We start from the raw sequence: 9531 nt of genomic DNA on the forward strand, positions 1-9531 counted from the left end.
ATTAACTTGGTTTAAGAGATCTTGCTGGATTCTAGAAAATACCACAACTTTAGTACAAACGATTTTCAAAAAACTCATGATTTCATGAAAATTCGAGGTATTTTTCTGACTAATTATTGTTGTTTATTATTTTTCCATGACACAAATATTTTTAGAGGTATTAATTAAGGAGTGCGCGACTGTCCCAACCAGAGGTCTTTCGAGCGCTTTAACTCTTCGCCGTTTCACAATAAGAGAAGTTATGGTAAAATTTATGATAGAGAAAGTTGTAGCTCATATAATCACCTTTAAAATAGTGTATTACTAATTCTGATAAAATCAGAATTAAAAGAGTAATAATCCAATTAATGCGGTGGATGGTAACGGAGTGCAAATTGTTTTCACTTCTGAACTTAAGATAAAGATTAGCCTATTTCCAAAATATCAAGTAAATTGAAGCACAGTAAAAAAATTCACAGAGCAATAATTTTGTTGATTGTAAGTTGAATAGAACACATGTGAACAGGATTTGACAAATTAATTCAGATATAAACTTAAGCAATAATGTATATTGATTTATTGGAGAAAAAAATGTAATTTAGATATTAAAATTACTAAAAGCCAGTTAAAATATGGTACGAAATTATAAAAATTATAGGCAACATTATTGAAGCAATTATTTTGGGTAGAAAAATAAAAGGTGATATTGCACCTTTGCCGCGAATGCTATATATTAATTCTTTCTGAATTTGTTGTACTTTTTAAAAGATTACAATTTTCAACACGTGTATCTTATGCTATGACCATAAATCACAAAGGCAGACGATCATTTTTAGTGTTATATATTTGGAAAATCAATGTTTTAGTCGTGAATAAACAAAAAATCATTCATTTATACATCCACATCTACAGGTAAGACTAAAAATACTATATAACACTTGAATGCAATAAAATAAATTGAGCTATTGGAAATAAATTTGTTCTATAAATCGCAGTGTATAATTTTTAATATACAATTTTATTGAACATTTTTTAATATTTGTTAAATGGATAATTAAAGTGTTAACTGTGGGAATTGAGAACAATCATTTTATTTGAAACAGTTCTACATTCAGCATCACTCATATATTGGTGTAAATAGTTATTCAAAAAACAGTAATTATTATTTTTACCTAAGCAGTAAATATTAGTATAAAATATTGAAAAATTGTAGACGTGGGTACAGAACAACGTCTGTCGGGTCAGCTAGTATATATATATATATATATATATATATATATATATTGAAATGTTATGAGTTGTTGTTGTAGGGTTAATTGGATTGGATTGGGTTCCAAATGTAGATTGATCCACTCTCCAATAGCGTGCTAGATCAGTCCAACCTTGTTCTGGTGTCGTGGGCAGAGCTTAGAGTTTATAATAAAAATAACAACACTGGTATGAGTCTCCTCAGAACCGTGAGCACTTTATATTGGTATAGGCTGAAAGATGTCTTTACGCAAAGTAGAATATAAACACTGAATCTAATTCGGACTATAACTTTATTTAATCTTTAATAACTTCACATCACAAACTAGCATAGATTCGTGCTAAGACATACTCTCAGACATTATGGCTAGACTTTTGACTAAGACATCACTAGCTAGAGTCTCGACTAAGACATCACTGTCTTTGCTGGACGATAACTAGTCTATTTATTCAATATAGGACGTGACATATGTGTACTTCCGCATTCGTGCGCTGTCCTTGTACTTTGATTATTTATTAAACCCGCACGAAATGCATTGTTACACAATACGCCACCCCTAAAGATTGTTGCCTGTCCTCAGGAAACATAAAAGAAAAAAAAATTGCAAATTTTTGAGGTTCTTCCCCTCTTAAAAAAATTTATCGTCCTCGATAAATATAAAAAGTTAAAAATAGCAATCTATGGTATAATTGATTGTTACAAAAGAGAGAGAAAAAAAAACAATTGAAAATTATTTGCAAAATATAAAAAAAGTAAAAGTATAAAATTTTGTAGTATGTCTGCAAGCAATAATTAGTTAACAATTCTGATGATAATATTGGTAAAAAAAATTAACATAAAAAAAAATCTAATATTGTTGTAATACTTTGCTGCATATTGTGATTTTTAATAGTTCATTAAAATTATTTTGATTTAGTTTCAACAGCTTGTTTAATTTCAAAAGTAGGATTTTGATAATACAGCAAAATATTACAAACAATAATTAGTTACATTATTCGGATATTCTTATTGGATACAGTAGTTGCATAATTTGTGTGACTGCTTTAAAATGATTAGTAGACAAAAGCGAAGTTGTGACCTATTTGATTTATATACATCAATAAAACTTCTAAAAATTTAAAAATTAATTATTTGATCCATTATCACTATCATTAATTAGTTACGATAAAATAATAAAAACAATTTTTCTATTTGCATAAGAATATTAACAAGGTGCAAGATCTCTCTTTCTTTTCACAAATTTAATATTATAATAAATTGTTTAATTTTGTATGATAATTTAATTATTTGATTCGAATTTAAAATATGATCAAAATACTCTGTCAGATTCAGTTCAATATTTTTAATAGGATGTTTAAAAATGCGCGCGCGATTATTACTAACTGAACCTGTTGAGAATCATGTATCAATCTTCGAAAATTTTAAAAAATAGCTTGCACACTTGTTGCCATTCTGATGCATTACATCTAGATAGAAATGAAAGATAGTGATAATTCGTCTTGTAATCTAATAATTGTGTTTTGTCACATACTTCTACATTAATACATTCCTGGGCCCTCTTAATTTATTTTCAAATTCTATTCTGAACATTCTATTTGTTTTATAAAAATATGCAATACAAAAATATTAATTTAAAATTATTATATTTAGAATGTCAGTATTAATAAAAAATGAGTGGCCTTTCAATTTCGGAATCTTTGCTACAAATTATTATTTTTATATATTTTTTCTATATTTTGTTTCCATTTGAATTATTGATACTACTCATCAAAATTACTTTTGTTATAGGTGAATAAATAATTAAAGCTTTGAACACTCGAAATTCATAATTAGTTATTATCAAAAAAATAAAAATGCAACTATAAAAACATTAATATGTCAAATGAAATAAATAGATTACGATAAAATTATTCAAAATCAAAATTAAAATATTAAATTAATAAAATTTTAATTGAATAAAATATGTCGCCAATTAATACTTAAAAAATTAAATAATAATAAAATAAAATTTTGTAAAATACATCAAGATTCATAAATTAACAAAGTTAAGACATCATAAGCAAATTTGTATTGCGTGCCTTGTCAAGGTTTGAATCCGAATGTTACGTGATATTTCTTTACTCAAATTTCAAAATAGAAATATGATAGAGCTTGTTATGCTATTAACGCAAATAATCGAAATTAGTGTGGACAATAAAAATTTCAATTAGGAAAAATATTATTATTTTCAATTTACGCAAATAATAGAAAACAAATTTACTCAATCGCTTACTAATTTTCAAAATAAAATTTATTATATTTGTAGAGAAAATTTAGGAAATATTTTTCGTTCAATATAGCACCAACCAATTGAATTGAATTTAAAATGAAATCATTTAGTATCAATAATTCAAACATGGACTTTTTCTATTTTCCTATTTTTTTTTCAATTTATAATTCTGTTCTATGGGGATAGTTACATTGCTATTATTGACATTAATTTAAATTTATCCCCTTCATTTCTGTAACATTTTGTGGTATGGGCAGTTGATTAAATTTAATTATTATTGAAATTTGCGTTTTCAAGTTCAATTATTTTCACACCAAACTTCAAAGTTCTTTTTAATGCAATATTCAAGATTAAAATTTCATTCTTATGTAATATTTTTAAAATTATTTCTAAATTCAACATTTAAATTAAATTCAATATTTGGGAATTATTCTCATGCAAGATTTAATAATATCGATAAAATCAACGAGCGTGTTTTGGTCCTAAAATGAAAATAACGAAATAAATTTATTTGAAAGATTTTATTGACTCGTTCCCGCGGATTCATGAGTCTCTTTATAAGTCATCATAATTACGTCAAAATAAGATCTCGCGGTTTTCACTAACCTTACGAGTCTCCATTCGGGTTTTTCCTACCCTGATTAATTATTTATTTGTCAGATACCTATTGTTTCTTTTGAACAATTTAATATTAGGCTATCTGATATGAAGGATTGGCACTATCACCTGAAAAGTGGCACAATGGCTACACTAAATCCTTTAGGCATTTCGCCTTTATACTGGCATTTAAAGCCACATTAAAAATCGCGACGTAATGAAAAGATCAACAGATGTAAATTTACTCTTGATAGGATACTCAAAGTCATTAACTAGAGTCACTAACTTTTCAATATTACTTTCTGAGTCTTTTATATTATTACTTGATGACTTTATTTCTAATCTTTACAATTATTTTGAAATAATGAAATATTTCTGTTATGAAATTCGGACCTGGCAATGCTCGTAATTGTTTTTGTTAAAAAATGCTTAGTTAACAATATTTACTTGAACTTAACCTTGATGGTTACATACGTGAAGTCAACAAAATTATAGTGGTGTAAATAATAATCGAACTGCCCGTTGTTACAAAAATGTTACAATGAATGTTACCCAAGTACAACCAAAATCCTAATACTTTAAAAAAAAAAAAAGAAATTCAAATTGACAAAATATTATTATTTATATTCTAATTGACAAATAAAATTAAAAAAAAAATGACGACTATGATGTTCTGGTCTGGATATGTTGAAGGATTGGTTTTTCTTACTTGGGGAGTGAGCCTTAATCGAGAAGTCTGCGTCGATTTGGGGAGAGTATGTCCTTGTCCCTCTGCGTAGAGTCGCCTTTCTCACGGTGTTATTTGGTATGCCGCCACCTTTAATGCCTCTGATACTTCGTGCCAGTCCTGATCCTGCTGGTTTTCAGCTGTTGCTGCAGCGCCGGATGCAAAATTTCTGCTACTCAGCTTCTTGCTCGACACTCACAGCACACTCAACACTGCACTTCACCACGAGGTAAAACCACCGCTTGACACCATGAAAAGATATAAGGTGGTGGTGGGAGGGTTAATTGGATTGGATTGGGTTCCAAATGTAGATTGATCCACTCTCCAATAGCGTGCTAGATCAGTCCAACCTTGTTCTGGTGTCGTGGGCAGAGCTTAGAGTTTATAATAAAAATAACAACACTGGTATGAGTCTCCTCAGAACCGTGAGCACTTTATATTGGTATAGGCTGAAAGATGTCTTTACGCAAAGTAGAATATAAACACTGAATCTAATTCGGACTATAACTTTATTTAATCTTTAATAACTTCACATCACAAACTAGCATAGATTCGTGCTAAGACATACTCTCAGACATTATGGCTAGACTTTTGACTAAGACATCACTAGCTAGAGTCTCGACTAAGACATCACTGTCTTTGCTGGACGATAACTAGTCTATTTATTCAATATAGGACGTGACATATGTGTACTTCCGTATTCGTGCGCTGTCCTTGTACTTTGATTATTTATTAAACCCGCACGAAATGCATTGTTACACAATAATATATATATTATGTCTGTAGGATTTAACTTTTTAACTTTGTTCATTATTTGTCATTTCTTCTAATTATACTATTCCATTATCTATAGTATATACTCTATATACTAGACTCTCTTCTCTAAATACTCTATATACTTTTCTCTTCTCTTTTTAATATATTATTATTAGTCATTAAAAAATTAATATTAGTCAGTTCGTGTAAATTCATTATACTTATGAAAACTTTTACAATATTTCTGTGTTGTTATTATATATTATTGATCATTAAGTAATTCATATTGATCGTTCCTTTTAAGTTTAACATTTTATTGTAAATGCTTCTACACAATCTCTGTCTAGTTGTTATATATTATTGATCATTAAGTAATTCATATTGATCGTTCCTTATAAATTTATCATACCATTGTGTAATACTTTTTTTAGTTACTTATAATTGTAAAATTATAATACTTATTATTATGTATATATTGATTATTACATTTATAAAAAATTTAATTGTTATGTAAAAATGTTTGTGATATATTTGAAAATATATTTTGTACTTCGTGTGTTTTTTTTCTCATTTCTAATATAAGAAATTATTTAGGTTTTCTTATTTTGAATTAAGTATGCGAACCATATCTAGGAATAATACCAGCGGTTGATTTATATACTAAACAAGTGCTGCGTCCTTCAGATCGCTAAAAATATTAAAATGGAGGTAATGTCAAATGGCCTGAGATAGCGATCTATTTATGTTTTACTTATCTATGAACTCGCTCATTGTGCGGCAGTCATTACAAATTTTAAGAACGTAGGTGTACCAACAAAGCTAAACATAAATTTAAACAGTAAGATGTAGAAGTTATGCAGCGGTTAAAATATTCATTATTATCATTATTGAAATGTGTTGATTGATATATATATATATATATAAATATATATATATATATATATATATGTTTATAATATATATATATATATTAGGGTGGGCCAATTTTTTGCATATTGAGGCACCTCGCTAATTCAACTTTTTACATCATTTGAAACAATATTGTAAAAAAAAGCATAACCCGCATATGAATTTAAAGTCAGCAAAAAATTCAAAACATTTTTTAATTTGAAGGAAAAATTGAAAAATCTCATGAAAAATATTTTATGACATATATCGAGTTATACATCATTTTATTCGTAATTTTATTCTGCATCTTTCGTACGAACAAAGTTTTTTCGTATCTTTTACCGTTTAGATAGTATAGAGCAATCTGTGTAGTTGTTAACTTGTCAAAATGCAAAGTGCGGATAGGTTAGAGCAACACTCCTCACGATTCGATATTTCTCTAAAGAAAACATATAAAGTATTATACATCATTAGAAAGGTCTCAAAATTCTTAGTTCTTTTTCCATATATCACAACTTCGAATTTCGCACGGTGTGACCTACAGGCGAGTTGCCGTTGTGAAAATTTGGGAAAATCGGAAAATCTAGAAAAAATTATATGAACACACCTAACCATTTATATACCATTTTATTGGTAATTTTATTCTGCATCTTTCGTACAAACAAAGTTTTTTTGTATCTTTTACCGTTTAGATAGTATAGATCAATCTGTGTAGTTGTTAACTTGTCAAAATGCAAAGTGCGGATAGGTTAGAGCAACACTCCTCACGATTCGATATTTCTCTAAAGAAAACATATAAAGTATTATACATCATTAGAAAGGTCTCAAAATTCTTAGTTCTTTTTCCATATATCACAACTTCGAATTTCGCACGGTGTGGCCTACAGGCGAGTTGCCGTCGTGAAAATTCGGGAAAATCGGAAAATCTCGAGAAAATTATATGAACACACCTAACCATTTATATACCATTTTATTCGTAATTTTATTCTGCATCTTTCGTACGAACAAAGTTTTTTTGTATTTTTTACCGTTTAAGAGAAAATCGAGGAATACTGGTGTGAACATTTATTGTAAAATTAGAAAATTTAAACAAATAATTAAAAAAAATAATATAACTATATATAAATTTGAATTATATTCATTGAGATCTATAAAAATCAATAAATACATATTTTTATACAAAAGTTTAAAAAAAAACAAAAAACACCTAAAAACTCAATAATTAACTATAATTCATATTATCCATATATATAAAAGTGTTTGAACATCTAACAAAATTTTCGAAAAAAAAATTTCTATTATAAGGGTTCACAGTTCGAAATTTTCCCAGACTTTTGTCTTGACGATTCACAGCGTAACCCGGAGCGACGCCTCGCCGCAGGTTAAAATCACGTCGCTTGGGACTCAGTCGAATACTTACGCTGTGGCCGCGCGCCTTATATAGGGGCATAGGTAGTGTCGAGTGCGATGCAAGCAAGCTTAGGCTAAAGTACGCTATGTTGTTCAGGCGGGTACGGATATCATTCCCCGGTGTAGTTTTTACATCATATTCGATACTTTTAGTCTGTCAATGATATATTAGCGTAACTTTTAATAATGTTGTGAGCCATATCTAGAATTATATACCCCGTATATATTCGGATGCTGGTTTGCGGCTATAGATAAGTAGTGGAAGGATCATTCGTTTTTAATCGTTCGATCAGAGACAGTTGAAATTATTTGGGTCTGCGGACCGCAAATATGAAATCTATATATTTTAATAATATAGGATTTTACAAATTGACTACGGTCAAATATATGTGAAGTGTGGCAGAACTAGCAAAGCTTCTCGCACCGAGGATCATTCGTTTTATGAACGTTTGATCGGTGCGAGTTGATATTATTTGGGTCTGCGGACCGCAAATATAAAATCTATATATTTTAATAATATAGGATTTCACAAATTGACTACGGTCAAATATATGTGAAATGTGGCAGAACTAGCAAAGCTTCTCGCACCGAGGATCATTCGTTTTATGAACGTTTGATCGGTGCGAGTTGAAATTATTTGGGTCTGCGGACCGCAAATATAAAATCTATATATTTTAATAATATAGGATTTTACAAATTGACTACGGTCAAATATATGTGAAATGTGGCAGAACTAGCAAAGCTTCTCGCACCGAGGATCATTTGTTTTATGAACGTTTGGTCGGTGCGAGTTGAAATTATTTGGGTCTGCGGACCGCAAATATGAAATCTTGTGATTACTCGACAAATTATTGCTGTAATCAAGTGCGCTCCTATAGTATAATATACTGTGGGCAAAAGCCTCTGGCGATGATCATTCGTTTCATTAACGTTTGACCGGAGCTAGTCGCAAAATATTGCGCAGTGTGCAAAAGCAGCGTGACGCGGCTTACAACCGCTTAGCGCTCTTATGCATTGTGTGAGAGCACTGCCATGTATATCTGCTCGGTATCGCCAGATGCCTGAGCGAATGACGAAGTTCGTTGTGAAAACGGCGTTTTTTTTGAATATTATACTTTAAACGCATAGCTCAATCAATTCTTTGGGCGCTAGATGTGTTTTAAAGTCGATTGTAGTAAACGCTTGCGTTAGTATTCTATATACTCTGCACATTTTATTCAAATTGTGCGAATTTGAACATTTGCTTTATTGCGTTGTTTTAAGAAAATGAAATATCAGCGAAAGCAGATTTTTCAATCTCACACACAGTGAAATATTCATATTTCAATTTTGAAGCGAGGACGTTTGTTTTTGGACCACAATGTGCTCTAAAATTGCTAAAGTGGTTGCGCGTCCTAGAGAATTTATTTTCTTGCGACCCGCCATATAGCCTGTCCAGACCATCGCGGTGAAGGTTCGCACGGTAACCCGAATCGACCCGTCGCTGCAGGTCAAATTGTCGTAGACCGTGTCTAGAATAATATACGCCGTATATGTTCGGATGTCGGGTTACAGCCGGGTTCTGGACCTTATTTATAAGTGTTCAACCATACTGTACAGCATATCCGCGGGCATGTGTCGTTGACGCAAAGACTCTTATGCGGAAAATAAAATATA

This window comes from Ctenocephalides felis, unplaced genomic scaffold (genome assembly GCF_003426905.1).
Source record: "Ctenocephalides felis isolate EL2017-DRISC unplaced genomic scaffold, ASM342690v1 CF-g0.4_SCAFFOLD_01492, whole genome shotgun sequence".
In the NCBI taxonomy this organism is placed as follows: domain Eukaryota; kingdom Metazoa; phylum Arthropoda; class Insecta; order Siphonaptera; family Pulicidae; genus Ctenocephalides; species Ctenocephalides felis.